We start from the raw sequence: 24307 nt of genomic DNA, 5'->3' as shown, positions 1-24307 counted from the left end.
GATCAAAAGAGTAAGAAACATTTTGAATATTTGATATATTTTTTATTTCAGACCATAAATTTTAAAAGTCCTGTTTTATTTTTAAAGCCTATGTTAAATTAAAATAGATTAAACAAATTAAAATAGAAAAATAGATAAATTTATATATATACATATATATATATATATATATATATATATATATATATATATATATATATAACCTCTTCATCTCCTTTCTTCCCCCAACCTGATCCTCATCTCCTTTATTATCCCCAACATGATCTTTACCTCCTTCTATTAAATGTGGGATACTTTTTTCTTTATCTTTGAAGGACATAATTTGATCCATTCAAGAAGTTTTCTACATATAATATAGATTTTCCTCAGATCTAATTCAAAGGTCTCGATCTTTGCAAGTTCACTCAAATACCATGTCGCTTTGATGTCTTCATCATCTTTGTAGCTCCGGTAAGTTTTTATAGGAGCAGTATCGCACTTCAGGGAGAGACAAAAAGGTCCAATGTGTTACTCTAAATAGATTCCTATGATTTTTTAAATGAGTTCTCTAGAGGTTTTATTAATTTTTTCGTATGGTTAACACAAGTTACAAGATCCTGAATTTTGAGTTTCAGCTGAAGAAGGTGCATATTAATCCAATTTGTAAGACATCAATTTTATGTTTTTTTATGTCTTCAGTATTATTTTTTTTTTATAAAATAATTGTTGTACATTTATGTCCTTTCTGTGCAATTTTATATTCTAAAAATAATATGATATTCATTCCCTTTTCTTTGTGAAATTTTATTTTTTAAATATCGGATAAAAGTAGATATAAATGTTTGAGCTAAAAGAAAATTGATCACCCACTTCTTCACTTCCTAAGTTTTAGGGTTCTCATGTGCTTCCTCCACTTCTTCATAATCGTCCTCTAGAAAGCAAAAAAAAAAACCTTCTTTCAGCGCTTTTTTAGTTTTTGTCTCCAAAATAACTTCAGGACATCCACTATATATGTGAGAAAACAAACAAAAAAGTTTTATCTTTACAAAGTGAAGAAGAATTTCTGAATCTGAAAAAGAAGAGGAGGTATTTATCAATCCCCCTATTTTATGTCTGCACAAAATTAAATAGATAATTATATGCTGCAGAAGATTTGTTCATTGATTATTTGTGTCACATACATTGATATTGTTTTGCTATTGTGTCCGACAATCAATCACAAGGTAAAAATAGCCAGTTATAAGTTTATGAATTAGAAGCACTCTATTCATATGTATATTACAATTTATATAGTCAATTATAAGTTTATGAATTAGAAGCACTCTAATTACTATGTGAATTACATTTTATGTGGTTTACTGTTGTGTGTGACACATACTATTGAAGCATAACAATTTTAAAGGCATATACTGAAACAACTTCTCTATTTTAATCATATATTGATGTATTCACCCAATTTTTTAGGAAAGAGATGATGAATTGTAGTGAAAACATGGTATGGAAGTCTATCAAGTGAAACTTGCTTCTTGAACTTGGAATACAAAATTAGGATAGGAAAATGAAACTTTAGATTTGAATGAACTAAGTCAAAATCATTTTATATGAATATTGTGTGGGACAATTATTTTTTTTACCGAAACTAATAGACAATTCTTCACGGGGGTTGGTATTTACCAGATCTACAACTTGTTCTTAACACTTTATTTTATTATAAAAGTTTTCAGAAAAATTTATTGTGCCTCTAAATGTGGACATTTCCTGCAATGTCTATATTATATCTTTTATATGTTATACTAGTTCTTTAATCTGCTAGTTTTTTGATAATTTTTTTTATTTATTACCAAAAGGAATTACAAAATTTGAAAAGGAAATAAATCTACAATAACTCTGGTTCATCAACAACAATATCTTACTTCAGCCTAACTAAAGAACTCTATTATGTGCGAATTCACAGGGTAACAGATCAGAGTTCATAACCTTCTTCCACACTTGCATTTAGAGTCCCTTTTTGACAAACCTCTTGTATGATGATTTTGATTGCCAGTATTTCGCCTCTAGATCATATTTGGAATACCCTCAAGTTTATTTCCTTCCAAATGTGGTATACACATCTAACCGTTACCATTATAAATATTACTTCATTTGAGCTCTTTCTTTTCTTTGTAGTCATCCAAGAAAGTTCTTGTTGCAAGTCTTCAGAATTAAGGATAATTTATTTCCAGGTTAACACCATCATAGCAACAAAGTTATTCAAAATACAAAAGGCTTATGCTCTCCAAACTAGTAGCACATAAAGGACATTCCAAAGTTATGTGAATCCCCATCTATCAAGTTTGTCCCTTGTAGCCAATCTTCCTAATGCTGCTACTCTAAATATAAAGAGCCATTTTGGTGCTCCCAAGTTATTGCATACTCGTCTTATTCATTGAACTCTAGGAAAAGGTCTTGATATTTCTCTATATAGCTTTTGAATGAAAAGTTTTGCATAGAAAGATAGTGATCATAGTTATAGACTGCAGATCCAAAGTACTTTTTTCATTTATAAGCCAATGATGCTTCAATATGCTTCAATAGTTCAATTAATATTATAAATAACAATTAAATATTATTAATAAATGATGTGAGTGATACGTTGCATATTGATGATTTATGATATTTTTATTTTTTTCTTTAGTTCTCAACTGTTCATTCTTTTATATACATGTTTTTATTAAATAATGGATTCTATGTCTTTTTGACATTCTAAAATTACTTATTGTGTTTTAATGGTGTTCTGCCAATAAATGGCACCAGGTGGACGTGTCTTTAAGCAAACTACACTTACATGGGAAACTATTCAAGATACTCAATTATTGGATAAATCAATATAAGGTAATACATTTTATTATATTGATTAGTAATAAATTATTAGTTATTGGCCAAGTTGAACTTTTTACTAATGGATAGATATTGTGATCTACACCTTCGGAACTCAACGCTATTTATATAGTATGTGAAGCTTATAATAGACAAAGATGACATGAATGATTAAAAAAAACAAAAAGATGTATTAGTACCTCTTGTATATTCTCTTTGTTTTGATAATGATTTTTTTGACTTAATTTTTTGTTTCTATACAAAAAAATAAAGCAAATATTTTAGTTGTTTCAGTCTTCATACTTTTCTTCCATACGTGCAATATGATTTAGATAATAGGTGGAACTTTGAACTGACTTTAATTTTTTTTTTCCTTGGATGCTTCTACAAGAATGAAGAATGGTTGTGGCAATAGAGGTAAAGGTCATGAGAAAATGAAGAAGGCTATGAGAAGCAAGATGAAAATAGAGATCCCAACTGGTAAAGGAAGACCAACTAAACCAAATCAATCAGCAAAATTATACAATGAGTTGGGGATAATTGCTCAAAATTTTATTTTGCTTTCAAACAAGTGGAAGAAACTCTCAAGAGAGGACAAAGATTGGACACTAATTAGATGTCATGTAAGAATTCTATACTCTTTTAAACATCATGTTTGTAATTCTATTGAGTTCTTTTTATAGGATAATCCTATTATTCATCTATCTAATTTTGTTTTGCAAACTGCTAGATAATATCTAGTAGTAAGTTTTCTTATTGTCTCTTTCGATTTTGTAACAACTCAACCCGTCGTGATTGACACCCACACTAAGCATCCGTTGGGAGAACCACTACTACAACCCAAACTATGCAACTAAATTAAAACTAGACATTTAAAGATATAAAAACAGTTTTAACCAACTAAATTATTTATTAAAGAACTAGAAAATGAACTAAAACTAATGCGGTAATGCAACCCCTAGAACCTGAAAGTCATTGTACCAGAACTCTACTAACTACAAGTCCAAGAACAAGGGGTACATACAAAACTAAACAACACCTTAACAAATAGTCTGAGTCCAAAAAGAGTGGACTTAAACCCAAGAGAACTCAAGATAGCCCGGAAGAACTAGCTCACCATTGAATTCAAAACAGTCACTGAGCTTCTGAATGGGGTCTTTCTGTATCCACCGAAAGATGCCCTGTACTTAACAAGAATAAGAGCAAGTGCAGTATAAGTATAGAACCACATAGTACTAGTAGGATCACACAGCTACCCCCAATAAGTGAAACACCTACAAGTAACCACAATATTATAAAACATGCATATACTTAACATATACAATATTATCATCCCTCACATCAATAAACAATTTCACAATTCTCAACATTAGACAATTAAATAATTTTAGAGCAACACATAGATCATCATTAGATAAGAACGTAATCATTACAAGTAGATATACAATACAATTGAATCATCCTTTCACAGAACCCAATTCACTGGTCCTCTCATGGAACCCACATCTATACTATTAACTTGCTGGAACATGGAAATCGATCCATAGTTGTGCTGAAACGTGATGACTCGATCTAATATTTTTGCCAGAACGTGGGAATTTGATCCAAGTTATCTTGTCGAAACATGGAAATTTGATCCCTATTCATACACAAAAACCACAATCACAATTACATCATGAAGCTCATACAACAAGAGGTGATTCATGTCATATAATTATTCAATTATCCTCATTTACGATTACGGTGATCAATAATGCAACATTCATATATATATATATATATATATATATATATACATGTATTAAACATATCACACTAACATGAAATCACAACCATCACCAACGTCAAATCCAAGCTCGAATCTCCTAAGAAACTTAAATATTCCCTTTTCGAATTCTTCCCGCTTCTTCTAGGTATACAACAATTAATATACACAAGGATGAACAATCCAAGGTCCAATTATTTGGATTATAAAAACCAGAATAACCATTGATCAATCATAGATCCAAATACCCAAATTAGGACTTTTTCCACCATAATTCTCAGATCAAAACCCTTCCCCATCTATAATAACTCAAGAGAATAGGTATGTGGATTGAAACGGATTAGGGGTGTTAAAATCTTATCATTAGCCTCAAGAATAGTGAAAAGTTGTCAAGAACTCGTCTGGGGTAGCCTCCTTAGCTCTAAAAATAAAAAAAGTGACAAATAAGGTCGTACAGGGGTTTATTATCGACTTTAAGTCACGTCTACCCCGCTACAGTGGACCCATCTCGCTACAGCAGCCCTAATCCCGCTACAGCGGCCTGCCAAAGACAAAATGTTATCGTTCACGCTAAGATCATTTTCGGGAGTTCTACTTACCCGAATTCAATTCCATAAAGTTGTACAGGTTCCTTATTATATTTGTTATTCATTCATATAATAAAATTCATAATTAGATCTATCATTCATTATCAGATTTGCCTACACCTTTATGACTCCAATTTCGTTTAAATCTGGACTATGTTAGAAATTCTAAGTAACTACCAAAAATTTTTCTAGCCCCAATGGTTTCTTCATTGACTTTTCCATAATGACGGAATCAGGTTCTTACAATAGATACCTATTCATCCATCACTTGTCCCCGAGTAATCAATTAGGAAAGACATGTCTAAGATAAAGGTAGAGTAGTACCTAAATCACTGAGCAACACGAGATACTTGTCTCTCATCTCGTTATCTTCCGAACATGGGGATAGGAATTTCAACCGATTCCTTCTCATACAGTAGGTCTTGTTTAACAAAAATAAGTCTCACCTTGTGATATGATCTTTGTCCCTAAACCAACCAAATGAATACCTACACATCCATCTGTATATTATCTCAACGAATTCATCACAATACTCTAGTGATATTATTGTTGTATGTCAAGTTAACTAACAACAAGGCTATCCCACATAACCACCAAAATTGATCATACTCATGTATGCGACATGTTATCGATGAATCCCACACAACATCAAGACAAATCCTTTCTCACATCATAACCAGGATAATATTCTAACTCCCTACTCCCTACAATTAGAGGTAAACTTGAACCAACCAACACACACTCATAGTACTCAAACAATCATATTCCTTATCAACATCTCCATATCATAACACAAATTTCCATAAGCTTACGTTATAAAAAATGATCTTTACACAACAATTACTCGTCGAGGGATATGTCCAAGCATACAAAGTCATCCAACAACACCATTGAAATGTTAGATTTAATAATGGTAGATTTCCTCTTAAGAATAGTAGAATTGGACCCAATGATCCCCACATTCAACCAAGAGAACAACGCATGTCCAGTACACATGATCCTCCACTAGGGATCCACCAACAAAAGTAAAAAGTTACGTAATCATCGCTAGTGTATGACACTCACAACCAAGTTCAAAAAGAAATAGATTGTCACATAAGAATTTATCAAAAAGCACGCAAGGATTTCCTTGGAAGAGTCTATACCAACCATTTTCATTCACTTAACTCTACATACTCTTCACATCCTTCTGTGAAGTCAACATATTTAATACTAACACCCATCATGACTACTCTAACCATTTACTTTACTTAAACCAACACTTTTATAAATGAAAAAATTTATTAGGTACTTTAATCAATCAATAATAATAAACTTTACAACTCAACCATGTGCTTTCAATGCTCAATACCTAATATAATTGACCATGCCTCACCATGAAAATTCATACTTTGACAAAATATATCAAGAGATTTGCAGGTTTTTCAATGAAAATCTTAATTGTAAATTCAATCGTCTAACACCATCCCCTTATGTATTAACATTAGCTTATACATTTACTAATGACCTTAAGTCACTTTTGGTACGCCACAACGGTGCACATCCCACCACAGCGGCAGCGCCAGTGCGACTAGAATGCCCGCTAAAGTGGAATTATCGAACTAGTGGGCTACTCGTCTTTCATATAAAATTTTAAGTCCTATAGTGCGTGTCAGATTGACCACCTTCCCGCTGCAGTGGCCCTGCTAGAGCGACAATTATCTCGCTAAAGCGATCCAGACGGAACCAGAGAGCTGTTCCAAAAATCTCTAGAATCCCATTTCACAACACTCCCCAAACTAATGACACTATGAAAATTTTCTTCGCGCTAAGGTCGATTCCTGGAAATCTACTTACCTAATTCAAAACAAAAACAAAACAATTTTCATCACCTTTAAGCTAATGTATGTACACTTCTTTCTCAAGTCTTTCCCTATAGTTTATAACCAATCTGATGGACTTGTGACACAATTACAATAGTCACAATCATGCCTCTCTAAACCCAATCATATAGCCCTCTAAAAGTACCTCTTTATCCCTTGTAAGTAAATATAATATTCTTTCTCTCACCTCTCCCTAGAGGCTGCACTTCATCCCACTTTTTTCTTCATTATGACTCTAGTTCTTTGAAATTCCATACTAGTGGTGTCGCCCACCATCTCTTAAAACTTTAAAACTTTCCATACAACCACGTTACTCATCAAATTTTAGAAAGACATGTCCTTAGATACTCTCAAGTAATAATTACTACACAAAATTCGCTTAGCCACAATCTTATTATATCATTGCATCCCGTCACAATGCACTATGAACTCTTACTACCATTACGATCAGTCAGCCTTTACTATCACTATGAAGCCAATATTTCATCAACACGACACCTCAAACTTAGGTAAACTCATCAAATTCAAAGAACTAACCCAATCTTGGTACGCACTCTCTTACTAAAACCTTCAATTTTCTTCACCCAAGTATACTCAATGGAACTTTATTTATCCATAAACATATCATTCCCACTCTCTTATGGTTTAAGATAAAATCATCGGTCCTCGTAGTACCCTTCTTCTTTTAATCAAATAAAACAAGAGTACCCCACTTATAAACACTAGGACAGATGAAATTTTTTATCAAGACACTCTTAAAATTGAGTTTTAAGCTCTCTCAATTCTAAAAGTCTGGGAATAGACTCAATAAAGGAGAATCGGACCTCAACATCCCCTGTATGAGCCAATTACGTCACACAATCATGTCCTACCAGTTTCCTACCCCATACGAAAGATACAACTTTACTTGACATACGTGTATCCCCTTTCGACTCTAAACTTTGCTTACCCAGATATCTACAATTACTGACTTAGTGTTACAATTATGTCCGGTATAATCGGGGGACAACCAAGTCATGCCTAAGATTATATTAAGTCAGTCATATCCAACATAACTAAATCAACCAAGTTTAAAAATCCATAACCACAATAGGACAAAAATAATATACATGGGTAGCTACGACTGATTCTTCAACTGTGGTAGAAACATGGATGGGGACATCAAATATATCACAAACTACATCAAATCCCAATTCAATTGAATTGAAATGTATGGATAAGTATAATATGGATCAAACATCACATTAGCCATTCAGTCACAACAATTACAATACTTGTGATCACTATATCCGACCCTCATATGCCCAAGTTCTCCAGAAGTTTAACCCACCGTATAACTTATATTCGATTGTTGAACACTGAAGATAAAATTTGGGGTCCATAATTAAGACTAAGAATATAAAGGAGACATGGATGAGATTCAATCTCGCCATGTACTGCTCTGGCGGGAGAAATCCCTTTATAACGACATCGCTCTGGCGGGAATAAACCTACTCCAGCGGCCAAAATGAAAACAGAACCTAGACCAACTAATTTTCTGGGGTTCTTCTCTTTTCTAATTTTCCCAAAGGTTCCAGCTCTGCCCAAAGAATTTAGGATAATTCTCCAATCTAAGAAAAATCATGTCTATCCCAAATGAATTATATGATACACGAACCAATTCATTCTTGTTAATTCAACACCACAATCCACACATCCCAGGATACGCCCAGACACTTACACGATCCTTAGTTGATATCTTCCTTTTAACAATGAGTTTCACGATACTCAATTATTTACAACTTGCATAACTTCAACGAATAATCCAACATATTGCAAATATGAAAGTTTCGACATACCTTTATTGTGCACATAATCACCTCATCATATTCAAGCAATTACAACTTCACATTCACAATTAATTCAGACAACCAGCAACATGAATTCAAAGCTTACAAGATACAAAGCATGCATTCAAAGCTTATAAGATACAATTCACAAGCAAGTCCAAATTCTTAATAAATTATTTCGCTTCTTGGATGACCAATCCTGATCATCCATGCATTCATACCACCCCTAGGGCCAGATACCAATAGAAACCTTCTCAGTTCCAATTAGCTTCCTTGCGTACCTTTAGTCGATACTACGCCATTTAGTTCATTCGTTTGAGATACCAACTGGAATCAGGAATACCAATTGGACTCAACTCATACTAGAAGCGACAATAGTATTTTGTGAGCCCCACAAACTGCTAATTGCAATCATAGAACATGGTTGAACCCAATTCTTAACTGTCTCAATCTTTAACTGAGTGTAACAACACCTTAAAACAATCTTCGAGAAAATCTATGCACATTGCAATCGGTAAAAAATGTCATCTATCTAAGGCAATGGTTGTTTGTTCAGAATGATAACCCTTTTAATCTATCATCAATCTATACATATCCCCTCTTTCTAGCCTCTTTCTAGTGATGGTTTCCCTTTTGTTGCTCTAGTTCAAACCACAAAGTGGAGGAAATATACAAATTTGTATCACCCAGATACCAATTGGATTCAAGTTATAGCATGAAGGAGTAGAAAGAAGTGAGCTTTTTCCTAATGTCCTATAGCCTCTCGAAGAAAAGTACGGATTTCATTGTACCGTTTTACAAGACTCTAGTAGAATCATTTTTGTAGAATGAGATCAACGAACCTAGGCTCTGATACAAACTTTGTCACGATCCAACCCGTTGTGATTGGCACCTACACTAACCATTCAGTGGAAGAACCACTACTACAACCCAAACGAAACAAAATAAATCAAAATTAGGATTTTAAAGACACAAAAGCAGTTTTAAATAACTAAATTATTTATTAAGGAGATAAATAAATAAACTAAAACGAATGTGGAAATACCACTCCTAAAACCTGAAAGTCATTGCACAAAAACTCTACTAACGAAAAGTACACGAATAAGGGTTACAACTCGAAAACTAAACAACACCTTAGCAAATAGTCTGAGTCCGAAAACAGTGGACTTTAACGCAATAGAGCTCAAGGCATCCCAGAAGAACTAGCTTACCCTTGAATTCAAAATGGTCATTGAACTTCTAAACAAGGTTTGTCACTAGGAACACATTTGATAATTAAGATATGAATGATTATGATTTCGAACTTGGAACAAAAGGACTTACCGTAAGAGACATATTGATTAAAATTACGGCTTTCATCAAGTGAAAACAAAAGTATTCAAATATATTAAATCCATATTGTATCAATTTAGTAACATTTATCATCATTATTTAGACAAATATTGCAGGTAGTGTACCATTAATAATATTTTAGGTAGTGTACCATTAATAATATTTTGTAAATATATTATTGTTCTAATAATTTTATATTAGTTAACGTAATAAACACGTGCAAAACATACTCTAAATTGTTATATATTAAATGTACTATTGTAGTAAACATTTTATATGCCATAAATGATAATCAGTTAACAATTTAATTTATTTGTATCCTTTTTTCTACCAAAATCAAAGTATATGTTATGGATATAATGAATGTCAATTTGTTAGAGAGAATTTAGGAATCCTAACTTTGGGAGCAAGTCAACGTTTCCTTATAAATAGCGGGGTTCTCTTCATTGTAAGCTAGATCTAAGAATTCCTAATTTATCTCATAAGAGAAATAATAAGTCTTCTCTTTTTTTCCTACATTCTTCTTATTATTTTATAGAGTTTCATAACACGTTATCAATATGAATCTCTAACCAATTCACTTTGAGTTCATATATATGATTCACGTCAGTAGGAACGTTATAAAGGTTAGCAGATTTCATTTTTTTTTGTCTACTTACTTTTAGATTATCAAAACTAGCCAATTTTTTGTGAATAAGGTCCACTGATTAGACTATAATTAATTAACTATTGCATGTTGCAATTTATCATGATATTGAAGTAATTTACCTGCAACAATTGCAACATTAAGTTATGCAACAATTGATTTTACTTTTATACATTACAATGCCCATCCTTATAATTTGTTCCTTTAAGTTTAGCTCATAGCTTTTTTTATTGATATTGTTTGGTTTAATAAGTGGGTGAGATACTTTGCCTTCTAAGTGAGTTTTTCTCTTCGGCATTTCTCGATATAATGATGTTTTCAATTGCAACAAGTGAGTTGTAAGATGATTGTTTCATGTATAATCGCATCAAGGGAGTAAATGATGGATTCGTGTTTTGAATCACTAAGATATTGGACTAATGTCCTGGTGCACCATGATAAGAAGGTATTTGGTTCAAGTTTTATCAATTTATGGTCTATGACACTTTATAGCAAAATAATATGCTTAGTGAAAAACTGATGAAACCAGTTCATTAAATTTTCTCCATTGCCTAATATGAATATGGTAGTAGTGTCTAATATGTCTGAAAGAAGATAAGTGATTGAATAATGCATATCATGAATATGTAATGAGGTACTAAATTATCATGATTTGATATATTTAGATGATTGTGTTTTATTCATGATGGTAACTTTTGATAAATGCTAAAAGTATAGACCCATTCTTTGAAGTGAATGAGGTATAAGTCCACTATGCTAGGCATGGAAAAGGTCCTGACCACAAAGAATTTCTTTGGGAAGACATGTGTTATTTTTTGTTTGTATTGGACAAGAATTAGTCAATTGAGTTAAAACTCTATATTAAATCAAAAGTTTCCTAATTTCAATACTTTCATCCTTATACATGATCATTTGGGACATCATGAGTCTATAATGATGAGATGAATTATAGAAAATTCAAAGGGTCATCCATTGAAGAGCCTAAAAAAATTGTTTAAATATGAGTTTCTTGTACTACTTCGAATAAGATAAGTTAATTGTGAGACCAATACTAATGAAAATTTGGATTAAGTTTCATGCGTTCTTGAAACATATGCATAAGGATATTTATTGACCTATTCAACCACCTAGTAGGTTGTTTAGATACTTTATGATCTTTATAGATGTTCATTCTAGATGGTGTAATGTGTGTATATTGTCATCTTGTAACTTAGTATTTGTAACATTGTTATTACAAATAATATGATTATTGACACAGTTTTCTAATAATCATATTAAGTCCATATGTCTTGATAACAATGTAGGATTTTAATCCCAAGTATTTAATGATCAATTCATATCATTTGGGAATGAATAAACTCAACACTGAAGTGAATTTGATAGTGCAAAAAAATAATCTTATTAATACAAACGTGCACTTAGTCGTGATGGGTTCATGACTCACCTTCAAAAGGGTAAGAGAAATTGAGAAGAAACAAGAAAATTTCTCCAAAGTATAAAATTAATTTCACTCAAATAATAGTAAATTAGAAATTTACAAAAACAAAAAGCAGATGACATAGTATTATTAGATTTTGCTAGTACTAATAATTTTATTGGTTGTTTTGAATGATTGGTCATCCTAAATATGTGTATTTTGAGTAAAGGATATCCATTGAAGAACTAGATGATTCTTCAAGAATTCTTTTGTTCATTGTACTCATGTTTAAGTTGATTACATCAACTAATGTTGAGTAAATTACTAAATTCTAAAAAGAATAAATGGTGAATATGGGTCCGTTCACATATAACGTTATATGATAAAAAGATCCATATGTAAGAGAATCATATGTGTGTTTGTTGTCAGTCTATAGTTTGACATTTGCAAAATTATGTTTGCAAGATAATTGAGTTAAGGACACAATTTCAAAATGTGTAATCAAGACGATTCATCTTTATAATATTGATAAGTATCCAAGCTGATGAAATTAAATGCCTCAAATAAATAGTCAAGCTTTGCTTATGAAAGCAAATCTTCATGGTATGAAATATAATATATTGTATACATAATAATTATATACATCACATAGTAAATTATAATCAATTTTTTTCTTAATTGATTTATTTTTACGAATCAAATAGTTTTCATCTAATAATTTTGATGTGCAGTATATGATTAATGGATATATAATGATGCACAAAGACGAATTCTCCTTAATAGATTGAGATATATGTTAAGTTATCAAAAATAAGGGGGATAAGAAGTAATCAAGAATGCTCCTATTGAATGTACTTAAGGATAGGTTCTACTACATACGCGAATCTTGATAGGCCAATCGATTCTAAAAGAATTATTCTTGATAAAAGGAGAGGAGCAAAGGATCTCAATAATCATATAAGGAGGCAATGTGCTCTTGAAGAGTCGACGACATAACACTTCATGAAACCTTATGATAGGGATAGCTACTTGAAAATAATGAAGTCATGAGATCTCAATAAGTTATGTTGTATTGTGTACCAAGACAAAGTATATTTTGGCGGCATTATCTGTGATACAATATGACACAATATTTAATGTCATGCTTTTCATACTTGATGTTGTCACTTGATAAAATTGTTATGAAAATATCCTATAGATTCAAAATGCATGAAACATATGCAAATTTTTGGAAAACCTTTGTTGAATTCTCACGTGGATTAAATCAATCAAAAATCTTTTGTCTTGTTATACAAGTAGATAAAATAACATGAAGTGGAACCCTTGAAGAGTTTTCAAAAGGCAACATATTATTTGCTTAAAGAAGTTGAAGTGTGTAATAAATTCTTAAAATAAATATTTTCATTTGTGATATTGATTTATTGACAAGATTACCATGTAGTTAGTTATCTTTTTAATAGATGATTCCAATTTTATTTGATTGAAACTTTCTGGTTGTCATTTCTATATTACCATAATTATTTTTGTTAATGATAATTTGTGACAAATAATTATGTTATATTATTATGCTCTTATATAACGTAGTTCATTTTTTTCTTTACCTCATTGTTTAAAGTGTAGTTTTATGTATCAATACAACATAATTTTAACTTTTGAAGCAAATTGTCAAAAAAAAACGACAACCAGGTTGTGTTGAATGAAAAAATGGTACATGAAGAAGAATGTGTAGAATCAATTGATGTATCTTATTTGTTGGTAAGTAAGATACCAAACTTTCAATATAGATTTTAGAGTTAATCTAAAATTTGTCAAAGGATATTTATCTGAGTTGGGATAACTAACCTGCACTATTATGGATGTGCTCAATACTGATGCTTTTATAATAGTAATAGAAATATGAAAAACTCCTAATATGAGTTGATAACCCTGCGAGTTCAGCAACCCTCAGTGATAACCGCAGACCTAATATTAATATACATATGTTCGTTCAGTTCTAAAAATTAAGAGTTCAAAAATAGGGTTTAGCGAAGGAGTTTTAAGTTATTTGTAATGGTGGTTGAGTGTACCTTTCGAATTCTAGGATTTAGCTGGGGGATTTATGTGGTCCTTCTTTTCATGTGTATGCATAAGTTTCTCGAGATTATTGATTTTAAGATAACATATGTAAGACGGAATCAATTGCAGATGATGAAATGATAAAAAAAAGACCTTAAAAATTCCTGTTGCATTGTTGTAAGTATTCCGGTTCAACATTTCTATTTACTTCTTTTGTTGAATTTTGGCTAATTTTGAATAGCCTTTGCAGTGGAAAGACAAATATGTTAATGATGAAATTTTGTTCACTACATTTACTTTTGCTACTTAGTTGTTAATGTGATGTGAATTATTATGTTCCTTTTTGAGTAATTTATTTTTAATCTCAAAAAAGTTTTCTACTTAATAATATAAGAACATACAATAATTTATTTACATACATTTATTGTTCATTAAGGCAATACACACATGCAAAACAAGTACACTTAAGTATGTAATGATGGTGATGGTTAGCCATATATAATGTTGAAATGAAGATAATTATAAGTAGTGATGAGTGAATGTAATAATGATTGATGGTGATAATTGCAAGTGATGACTAATCGTAATAACAATTGATTTTGGTGATTGATGTAGTGATAATTGTGGTTGGGCTGATGATGAATATTTTGGATGGTGGATTATGATTATTGAGGTAGTACTAGTTGTGGTTGTAATACTGGTTGAGATGAGAAGATGAAGTAGTGGTGAATTGTCCTCTTTGTAGAAATTCTTAAATAGATATTTTAATAATATTAAGATTTTGTTATAGATTTTAATCATTTATACTCATTAAGTATTTGTTATGTTATCAAAAATAAATGCCCTTAATAATTAAGATATAAATGATTATGATTTGTACCTTGAAAACAAAAGGACGTAATGAAAAAGACCTAAAACAAAAGGACTTTTAGATTTCATGAAATTCTTTTTTTTTTCAAGGTCCAAAGAATAATAAATTTATATCTTAAGTATGAAGTGTGTTTATTTTTCTTATTTCACAACCACTTAATGACTCAAATGATAAAATCTATAACAAAGTCTTAATAATATTAAAATATCTTTTTAATAATTTCTACAAAGATGACAATTTACCGCTATTCCATCTTCTCATCTCAATCACTATTGCAACCACAACTACTACCACCATAATCACCATCACCTACCATCTGCAACATCCATAATCAACCCAAACACAATTCTCACACTATCAAAATCACCAAAATCAATTGTCATTACCATTAGCCATCACTTGCAATTATCACCATAAACCATTATTACATCCATTTATTACTATCAATAGTTATTTATGTTAATCAACATTTATATAACTAACCATCACTATTATCACCTAGTTAAGTGTATGTGCTTTGCATGCGTATATTGCGTTAATGAATAATAAATGTATATAAATAAACTATTATATGGATATTATATTATTACGTACATATATTTTTCAAAAAGTAATTTTTTTAATATAAAAAAAAGTTAACTAAAGAGGAACATAATCGATCAAATCAAACTAACAATTAAGTAGTGAAAGAAATGTGGTGAACGAAATTTTATCATGAAAGTACTTATCTTTCCACAACAAGGACAATTCAAAATCAGCGAAAAATCAACCGAAGAAATAAATAAAATGTTACCCCTGAATACTTACAACAATGCAATAGAAATTTGTAAGGCCTTTTTTATTATTATATCATCCATGATTAATTCCTTCATACAAATATTAGCTTAGAATCAGTATTCTCGAGATATTTATGCATACACATAGAAAGTACTGCCACATAAATCCCTTGGTTAAGGCTTAGAATTCGAAAGGTTCACTCAACCACTATTACAACTGACTTAAAACTCCTTTGCTAAACCTTATTTTTGAAATCTTAAATTTTAAAAGTGGACAGACAGGCATATGAATAATATGTTGGTTCGGGTTTTATCATCAACACAGATGTAACAAATATCAAACAGGATCAGGTCCGCTGCTATCACTGAGGGTTGTTTAAATCGCATGATTATCAAATAATATTAAGAGTTTCCCTTATTTCTATTACTAGTGTAAATGCATCTATGTTGAGCATGTTCCGAATAATTCAGGTAAGTTGTTTTAGCTCAAATAAAAAAAACAGAAAACATCATTTGACCAATCTTAAATTAACTTGAAAATCTACATGGAAAGTTTGGTATCTTTATTGCTTAAAAATAAATACATCATTGGTTCTGCACATTCTTCTACGAGTACCATTCTTTCATTTAACATAACCTAATTATTGTTTTGAAAATTCTCTTCAAAGGTAAAATTTTATTGGTATTGATTCATGAAAAAACACTTTAAACAACAAGGTAAAGATAAAAGAACTACTATATATAAGAGCATAATATATAGCATAACTATTTGCCACAAAATATCATTAGCGAACATAATTATGGTAAAATGAAATGATAACTGGAAAGTTTGAAAAGATAACATTGAAGTCATCTATTAAAAGGCTAACAACAAGTTATTGTAACATCTTACAAATTGAAGTAACTAGGATGAAGTTAAGATTTGGATATAGTAATTTTTGAAAAAAAATTAAAATCGGGAAATTTGTTTAAGTTAAGTTAAGAATGAGATTTTGGTAAACTTCAAAAGACTATAACTCCTAGATCAGGATAAGTTAGGTGTATTTTCAAAAACCTTAAAAAGCTCAATGAATTATCTTTCAAATGCCGCCAATTTTGCGTGATTTCGCATTCGTATGAGGGAGATATTCCCAATAGAAATTGGGTTGTTCGAATAAGGAAAATGCAAACCAGATTTTGGAAGGGTAGTTTGGTATTTTTCATAGAAAAATTAATTAATTAGCTTTTAGGAGTTTAATTGGGGTATAGTAGGAATTTGATCAATTTAGAAAAATTAAAATTCACACTAGGGCTTGGAGAAAAAAGAAAGAGGAGAAAAGAGAAGGATGTTCAAGATTCGTCAAGAACATTCAAGAATCGATTGTAAATTTTGTTTAGGGGTGATCCATCCGAGGTATGTGAGATCACATAACATTTGGTTAATTCACCCACGCGCCAATCATGATTCAATTTAGTGAAGTATGTTAGATTTGAAAGTAAATCCTTTGAGTTCTTGATGAAATTTGTTTGAATTTTTGTGGATTGTATTGTGGAAGTTTCTTGAGATTTTATTCATGTTTTTGGGTGTAATTTCTAGTTGAATTTGATATGATAGAGGTTATAAATGATACTAAATGTTTTAGGTAAGAGCTATGTGATATTAAAGGGTTTAGAGATGAAAATCAGAGAAGAAAAGTCGAGGAACACAGTGGGAGGATCTTGGGGTTTTATTCCCCTCAAAGCCCCAAAAAGGGGCTTATGAACTTGACCTCAGGGGTGCCGCACCAGCCAGAGCACCTCAGGGATACCACTTCCTCCCATTCTCCCCCCCTCTCCCCCCATCTTTCCTTACTAGTTCCTTAGCAATGTACCTATGTTTCTAGGTTATTCCAATACTCTTAGGTATATCTAAACATCATGAAATCATCCGTAAACATGATATCATGAACCTTAAATCTATCATTCAATTCAAGGAAAGTTAAGAGTCAAGTCTAGATGTTAAATAAGCACGTCAAGAGAAGTTTGTAAAGTTTTCAAAGGTCTTTCACAAATGTTTTGAGAGTTAAGTTATATTTAAACAAAGAGTAAAGAGTTGATTTCATTTCTCAAAAAGTTATAAGGGAACTAAGTATTCTCAAGAGTTTAAAATGTTTTCACATTTGATCAAGAAAAGGGAACATGGATCCCAAGAGAGATTTTTAGCTAAATTTTGAGTAATTATCTCAAATCGAAGAAAAGTTTTATTTGAAAAATATGTGAGCTAAGTACATTTTGGGAGTAAAATTGAGCACCGATATAAGGATGCGAGTTCAGATAACTCATGACTCTGTAACCATGTAGCCACCATGGGTAGTAAATGATCATACTTCATAGATGAATCCTTACGTGATTTTTAGCATAGACTAATGGATACACTTAGTTAAGGCGTCTTATATGACAACAAGTATAGAAAAGCTTTGACAGCGAGGTCTAGACGTTGTATCACCACTTAGTCTCATGGTGGGAATTGTCCGTTAGAGAAACTCTCACATAAACTATATTATTTTATTAGATGAGTAAAGTTGAGCTTCGTATTGCATTTTCTTCAAGGAACTAAGTTGCTTTGTACTGTTTTATAAAGATTTCCATATATTGCATGTGTTTTATTGCGTACATTGAGTTTAACTTATTCATGAGTTGAGTGAAGCCAAAGTAAGTGTTTCTTTTAGACTTTTCAAACCTATGTTATGCTTAGAGTTCCTACTCGCATACTCGTACATTCAATGTAGTGATGCTTGTTAGCCTGCATTATCTTATGATGTAGGCGCAGGCAACTAGGATCTACACCTAGCGCCTCGTTCATCCAGTTGAGCGCTCAGAGTCAGTTGGTGAGCCTCCTTGCATTCTGGAGGACATTTTTTACTTTGATTTTAGTATTTCAATGTTAGGATGATCAGGGGTCTTGTCCCGAAATCTTTCTTCATTTTTAGAGGTTACATAGACAAATAGTCATAGTTCCTTAGTGTTATTCATTTCAGTTGTAAATGTTTAAGACTTGAGCTGCCTTTTTGGTTAAGATATTATTTCTTTAAGTTATTTTATGAGTTCTATTTCTTATGAATTTCTTTTCCTTTGAGTAAGTAATCAAGGCCAAGGTTTTTTTTGAAGCAATAATGGTTCTCGAGTGTCAGTCTCGTCAAGGTATAGAGTCGGGATGTGACAAACTTCGTATCGGAGCCCAGAGTTCAAGAGTACTAGGGTATATATGAAGTCATTTCTTTAGAGTCCTAGTTTCGGTGAGTCGCTCCACATCTATAATTAGGAGGCTGCGACAGAAAATTCCTTGACTTCTTTACACTCATTTCATGCGATAGAGTTCATGTCTATACAGTTTCTTACTAAATCGTGTTTGTACGTAAACGATTGTGAGTTGGACTATTTTTGTTATTTCTTACATGGGGTGTTTCTTTCCCCGTGACCTAAGAAAAATCGATAGATGGTTGCTCACATGAGGAGTAGGATGAGTTTATTCATTTTTGGGTGGAATCCTTTATAAAGTAAGGAAAGTAAGGCAACCATGCTAATAGGTGACATGCGCAAAACAAGGCTGATGACCCATGTGCAAAAAGTTTAGAATGAAAAACTGAGGGATAGAGAAGAGTTCAAGAATAAGAGGTCAAAGACATCAGGGAATGATTGGGAAGCAAAAAAGAAATTCGAATGATCTTGTTTTGAACACAAGCAAAAGTGACATACTTCATCATTTTCTAGTGCACCTGTACCAAAGAAACAAATGAAAGTACAATAGTCATAATTCAAAACACTTCATAGCTAAAGCCGCACAATATCAAGGTACTGTTTCACAAGGAGGTAATGTGACTTCTATATTTTCTAAATGTGGTAGGAACCACTCAAGAATATGTCATGATGGATCTATTGGTTGCTTCAAGTGTTGCCAGAAGGGTTACTTAATGAAAGAGTGTCCTAAGAAGCAGCAAGTTAATGGGAATCAGAGCCCAATCTTCATCAGTTGCTCCACGAGACAGGGCTTCACCTAGAGAAACTACTTACAATACTTTCGTAGGAACAAACCATCTTTATGCGATCACTAGTCGCTGAGAGCAAGAGAACTTTCCAGACGTTGTTATTGGTATGATTAAAGTCTTTACTCTTAATTTTTATTCTTTGCTAGACCCAGGAGCAAGTTTATCTTTCATGAATCCTTATGTTGCAAATATCTTTGATGTTCTTCTTGAGAAACTATTTGAACCCTTTTGTGTTTCTATACATGTTGGGGAGTCTATTCTAGTTGAGCGAGTATATTGTGATTGTGTTATTTCCATCAATCACAAGGACACCATGGCTACTTTAATTGAGTAATACATGGTAGACTTTTATGTCATTCTAGGTTTTGATTGACTTTATGCCAATTATGCCTTCATTGATCATAGAATTCAAGTTGTCAAGTTTCAGCTTCCAAGTAAGCCAGTCTTAGAGTGGAAAAGTAAATCAGCAATGCCTAAGGGTCGTTTTATTTCGTACCTTAAGGCAATAAATTTAGTTTCCAAGGGGTGTGTCTATCACTTAGTCCGACTTAAGGACTCTAGTATTGGGATACCTTCTATTTAGTCAGTTCCAGTAGTAAAAGAGTTTCCAGAATTCTTTCTAGATGATCTACTCGGAGTCACTCCTGACACAAAAATAGACTTTCGCATAGACATTATTCTAGATACTTATCCTATCTCTATTCTGCCATGTATCATGGCACCAACATAGTTGAAAGATCTTAAAAAACAATCGAAAGATCTCCCAAATAAAGGTTTCATTCGACCAAGTGTCTCATTTTGAGGTGCTCCGATCTTATTTATGAGAAATAAAGAAGGTTCCCTTATGATGTGTATAGATTATCCCGGTTGAACAAGGTTACAATCAATAACAAGTATCCTCTTCCGAAGAATTGATAATCTTTTCAATATGCTTCAGGATTCTACTTGTTTATCTAAGATAAACCTAAGATCAGGCTACTATTAGATAAGAGTAAGGGAATGTGATATTCCAAAGACAGCTTTTAGATCACGTTATGATCAGTATGAGTTTCCAGTCATGTCCTTTGGTTTGACCAATGCGCTTGCAACATTCATGGATATTATGAATAGAGTACTCAAGCTTTATTTAACCATGTTTGTATCGTTTTCATTGATGACATACTAATATATCGAGGAATGAAGAATGTCATGCTAGCCATGTCAAAATAGTTCTTCGGCCATTGAAAGATAATGAATTTTATATGCTATGTTTTCGAAATGCAAGTTTTGGCTTGAGTTAGTAGAATTATTAGGACACATTATGTCTATAGAGGGAATTAAAGTTGAAACCCAAAAGATAGAGGCAGTGCAAAATTGGACTAGACTCACATCTCTAACTGATATTTAGGAGTTTCTTGGGTTTAGATGGATATTATAGAAGGTTTGTAGAGGGGTTCTCATATATTTCATTCCCTTTGACCAAGTTAACTTAGAAAATAGTGAAGTTTCAAAGCTCTGAAGCTTTTGAGAAAAGCTTTAAGGAATTTAAAAAGAAGTTGACTACTGCTCCAGTGTTGACCTTACTAGAACGTACTCAAGGTTTTGTTGTGTATTGTGATGCATCTATAGCTGGTTTGGGTTTCATATTAATGTAGAATGGAAAGGTTATAACTTATACCTCCAGACACTTGAAACTTCATTAGAAGAATTACCGAAACCATGACACAGAGTTGGTTGCTACAGTATTTGCTTTTAAAAATATGGTGTCATTAGTTATATGGTGTTTATGTGGATGTATTAACCGATCACAAGAGTCTTCAATATGTGTTTACTTAGAAAGAACCTAATCTCAGACAAATGAGGTTGTTAGAATTACTCAAGGATTGTGACATAAGTATTCTTTACCACCCAGGTAAGGCTAATGTTGTTGTTGATCCTTGAGCAGGTTGTCTATGAGTAGTACCTCCCACTTTGAGGGAGTTAAGAAAGAAATAGCAAAGGATGTGCACGGACTTGCAGGCCCAGGATTTCGCCTAATGAATTCCACAGAAGGAGGAGTAGTGGTGACGAATAGGGATGAATCATCATTAGTGTCAAAAGTAAAAGTGAAGCTATATCAAGACCTAATTTTTCTTGAGTTGAAGGAAAATGTTCATAAGCAAAAAGTAATGGCTTTTGAACAAGGGTGAGATGGTTTATTGAGATATCAAGATAGATTGTGTGTACCAAGGGTGAATGAACTCCAATAAAGAATCATGGAGGAAGCTCATACCTCTAGATATTCTGTTCATCTAGTTCCATAAAGATGTATGGTGACTTGAGAGAGGTGCATTGGTGGAGTATCATGATGTAGGGTATTGCAGAGTTTGTAGCCAAGTGTTCAAATTGCCAACAAGTTAAAGTAGAGCACCAAAGGCCTAGTGGTTTAATATAGAACTTCTGGAATGGAAGTGAGAGATGATTAATATGGATTTCATCACAAGTTTATCTAGGTCTCGCAGGGAACTTGATTTTATTTGGGCGATTGTCAATAGAATGATATAATCAACGCACTTTTTGACGGTAAAGACTATCATTTATCAAAGGATTATGCCAGGTTATATATTAAAGATGGTTAGACATCATGGGGTTTCGATCTCCAAAGGTGCGCAATTTACTGCACAATTTTGGAAGTCATTCCAAAAAGGCTTGGGATCAAAAGTGAACTTAAGTATTGCCTTTCATCCTCAGACAGATGGACAAGCAGAGCGCACTATTCAGAACTTAGAGGATATGTTGAGAGCTTGTGTGATTGATTTCAAAGGTAATTGGGATGATCACTAACCTCTTTTCGAGTTCACCTACAATAATAGTTACCATTCCAACATCAAAATGGATCCTTATGAATCTTTTATGGTAGAAGATGCACATTTCCTAATGGATGGTTTGAAGTTGGTGAACCAGGGTTTATAGGACCATATTTAGTTCATCAATCTATGGAGAAAGTTAAAGTGATTCAAAAGAGGTTGAAAATGGTGCAGAGTTGTTTGAAATCCCACACTAATGTTAGGAGAAGGGAATGAGAGGTTGGGTGTATTTAAAGGTTTCACCCATTAAGGGTGTTAAGAGATTCTTCAAGAAGGGGAGGCTAAGTCCCAAGTATATTGACCCTTACAGAATATCTAAGAGGGTTGGTAAGGTAGCTTATGAGTTAGAGCTACCACAAGAGTTAGCTACGGTTCAACCAATATTTTACATCTCCATGCTGAAGAAGTGCATAGGTGATCCTTTATTGATCATACAAACGAAAGACATTGGGATCAAGGATAGCTTATGTTAGAAGATTTCCCAGTTCAGATTTTAGATTTCCAAGTTTGCAAGTTGAGGAAAAAAGAGGTAGCATCAATCAAAGTCCTTTGGATGAACCAATTTGTTGAGGAAGCTACTTAGGAAAGCGATAAAGATATGAAGAAGAGATATCCACACTTCTTTGAATTCGGAGAAGTTCCAAATTAAGGTACTAAACATTTACTTGGTATTTATTATAAGTTGGTATGTTGTTCTTTCATTTGCTTGTTGGGTGTTTGAACTGAATGATTGATGTTACACCCTTAGCCTAGTAAGAGTAATCTCATTCGAGGACAAATGTTCTCAAGGACGAGATATTATAACATCTGACAAATTGAAGTACCTAGGAAGAAGTTAAGAATTGGATATAGTGATTTTTGGAAATAATGAAAATCTAAAAATTTATTTAAGTTAAGTTAAGAATGAGTTTTTGGTCAACTCCAAATGACGATAACTCCTAAATAAAGATGAGTTTGGTGTTTTTCCAGAAACCATAGGAAATATCGTTGAATTATCTTTGTAACACCGTCGAGTCTGCGCAATTTTGAGTTTGTATGAGGTAGATATTCCCATTAGAAGTTGGGTAATTGAATAAGGAAAGTCCAATATGAATTTTGGAAGAGTATTTTGGTCTTTTTCCATACTCAACTTAATTAATTTGTTTTTAGGAGTTTAATTGGAGTATATTGATCTGTCCTCAATTTGGACTCATTTTGGGCTTTATTTTAATAGATTTAGTGTCCTCAAATACATATTTTGTGCCAACAACTAATGTAAGTCCTTGATTTTCAAGTATTTAGATTTAGGAACAAAACATGGAGACTAATGAGAAAAATTGAACAAGACAGCTGAAAGAATGAAGAAAAGAAGGTCTGAGGATCACCAAAATCATTGGGTGTGTTGCTGAATGGATATCGTCTCGCTTAATGTTTCAGTGTGCCAAGCCCCTAAGGATAAAATCAAGTTAGCAAAGGAGCAGTCGGCTAGTCGTCGAGCGGCTCTGTGATGCAGTAATATATCTC

The 24307-nt window shown here is 32.4% G+C and overlaps 1 long non-coding RNA gene across 4 annotated transcripts; it reads left to right on the top strand.

Moving 5' to 3' along the window:
• Window positions 1–210: 210 nt before the first annotated feature.
• On the top strand, window positions 211–24094 carry LOC101264874 (uncharacterized). 4 transcript variants are annotated; one of them, XR_003245161.2, is made up of 4 exons: window positions 211–642; window positions 2773–2850; window positions 3227–3458; window positions 24079–24094. It is a non-coding gene; the product is annotated as an uncharacterized lncRNA (long non-coding RNA). The 4 variants fall into 4 exon arrangements; XR_739402.4 differs by lacking the exon at window positions 24079–24094 and adding an exon at window positions 14944–15125; XR_739399.4 differs by lacking the exon at window positions 24079–24094 and adding an exon at window positions 13203–14618.
• The last annotated feature ends 213 nt before the right edge of the window (window positions 24095–24307 follow it).

This window comes from Solanum lycopersicum, chromosome 2 (assembly GCF_036512215.1).
Source record: "Solanum lycopersicum chromosome 2, SLM_r2.1".
NCBI classification, from domain to species: Eukaryota; Viridiplantae; Streptophyta; class Magnoliopsida; order Solanales; family Solanaceae; genus Solanum; species Solanum lycopersicum.
Note: the sequence above shows the minus strand (reverse complement) of the source record. Positions and strands in the feature narration are given on the sequence as shown.